Genomic DNA, 2,500 nt, shown 5'->3' with positions numbered 1-2,500 from the left:
CTCAAATTCGGAGCGCACTCATGTCACCGCGGTGGCGCGGCAACGTTAATCGGGACGTTCTCTGAAGGCAACGGCGCTTGTTCCCCGCCAATAGACGGGGAACGTGCGCTTTCTCTGTTCGGGACATGCGCTCGCGACATCGGTCAAGCCTCCCGAGCCTCCCACCACGCGGTGGGATTGCTCTGTGTTGGGTACATGAGTGCCCACAGCGCGGGTGTCACCGCAGCAACGGTAACGTTGCACGGCGACGTTCTCTTAAGGCAACGGCATCCGTTCATTGAGGATCGGCGCAGAATGTTACATATCCTACCACTAACTGTGGAGAGGTAGAGGCAACACCTGTTCACGGTTGTTCTCAAATTCGGACACGTCACGTGGCAACGATAGACGTCGCACGTGACTGTCACGCGGCAACGTAAACGTCGCCGCGTGACACGCCACGGCAACGTATAGTTGCTACGTGACGGGCGTAGAAAAGTTGTGGGACGAACCCACAACTTGACAGGGAGGGATGCCAGCCCCCCCAATATACCTGGGGAACTTAGCCCCGCCTGCGCCCCCAGCCCGTCAGCTTGTGAAGGAGCCCTACACTGTGGCCGCGGCAGAGAACAGGGCCACGACTCCGCCGCGGCAGAGCATTTCAGCCAGGCTTAGCCGAGTCCGTCGTATTGGCTGCGGCGCCATGGTTTTCACCGTTACCCGACCAGCGCGCGCCCACCCGACTATGCGCTCGGCGTCGTTGGGCGTTTTCCGGCGTCGGCCCTACTTGCCCGTTTTAAGCGATTCCGTCGTATTGGCTGCGGCGCCATGGTTTTCACCGTTACCCGACCAGCGCGCGCCCACCCGACTGTACGCTGGCCGTCGTTGGGCGGTGTCCGGCGTAGGCGCGACTTGGGCGTTTGTATACGACACCGTCGTATTGGCTGCGGCGCCCTGGTTTTCACCGTTACCCGACCAGCGCGCCCACCCGGCTATGCGCTTCGGCGTCGTTGGGCGTTTTCCGGCGTCGGACGGACTTGGCGTTTTTAGCCGATTCCGTCGTATTGGCTGCGGCGCCATGGTTTTCACCGTTACCCGACCAGCGCGCGCCCACCCGACTATGCGCTCGGCGTCGTTGGGCGTTTTCCGGCGTCGGCCCGACTTGGCGTTTTTAGCCGATTCCGTCGTATTGGCTGCGGCGCCATGGTTTTCACCGTTACCCGACCAGCGGCGCCAACCCGGCTATGCGCTCGGCGTCGTTGGGCGTTTTCCGGCGTCGGCCCGACTTGGCGTTTTTAGCGATTAAATCGTATTGGCTGCGGCGCCATGGTTTTCACCGTTACCCGACCAGCGCGCGCCCACCCGGCTATGCGCTGGCGTCGTTGGGCGTTTTCCGGCGTCGGCCCGACTTGGCGTTTTTAGCGATTCCGTCGTATTGGCTGCGGCGCCATGGTTTTCACCGTTACCCGACCAGCGCGCGCCCACCCGGCTATGCGCTTCGGCGTCGTTGGGCGTTTTCCGGCGTCGGACCGACTTGGCGTTTTTAGCGATTCCGTCGTATTGGCTGCGGCGCCATGGTTTTCACCGTTACCCGACCAGCGCGCGCCCACCATTATGCGCTCGGCGTCGTTGGGCGTTTTCCGGCGTCGGCCCGACTTGGCGTTTTTAGCGATTCCGTCGTATTTGCTGCGGCGCCATGGTTTTCACCGTTACCCGACCAGCGCGCGCCCACCCGACTATGCGCTCGGCGTCGTTGGGCGTTTTCCGGCGTCGGTCCGACTTGGCCGTTTTTAGCCGATTCCGTCGTATTTGCTGCGGCGCCATGGTTTTCACCGTTACCCGACCAGCGCGCGCCCACCATTGTCGCTCGGCGTCGTTGGGCGTTTTCCGGCGTCGGACCGACTTGGCGTTTTCAGCGGTACCGTCGTTTTGGTTGGCGCGCCATGGTTTTTCACCGTATCTCGACCGCCGCGCGCCCACCCGACTATAGTTCACCGTGTCGTTAGGCTATTTCCGACGTCGCCCGACTTAGCCGTTTTTAGCGATTCCGTCGTATTGGCTGCGGCGCCATGGTTTTCACCGTAACCCGACCGACGCGCGCCCATCCGGTATGCGCTCGGCGTCGTTGGGCGTTTTCCGGCGTCGGCCCGACTTAGCCGTTTTTAGCCGATTCCGTCGTATTGGCTGCGGCGCCATGGTTTTCACCGTATCCCGACCAGCGCGCGCCCACCCATTGTACGCTCCGTGTCGTTGGGCGTTCCGGCGTCGGCCCGACTTAGCCGTTTTCAGCGGTACCGTCGTTTTGGTTGGCGCGCCATGGTTTTTCACCGTATCTCGACCGCCGCGCGCCCACCCGACTATAGTTCACCGTGTCGTTAGGCGATTTCCGACGTCGCCCCGACTTAGCCGTCTTCGGCCGGTACCATCGTTTTGGCTGGCGCGCCATGGTTTTTCACCGTATCTCGACCGCCGCGCGCCCACCCGACTATAGTTCACCGTGTCGTTAGGCGTTTTGCGTGTT

Source organism: Lolium perenne, unplaced genomic scaffold (genome assembly GCF_019359855.2).
Source record: "Lolium perenne isolate Kyuss_39 unplaced genomic scaffold, Kyuss_2.0 unplaced69, whole genome shotgun sequence".
In the NCBI taxonomy this organism is placed as follows: domain Eukaryota; kingdom Viridiplantae; phylum Streptophyta; class Magnoliopsida; order Poales; family Poaceae; genus Lolium; species Lolium perenne.
The sequence above is the reverse complement of the archived record's forward strand: the minus strand, read 5'-3'. Positions refer to the sequence as shown.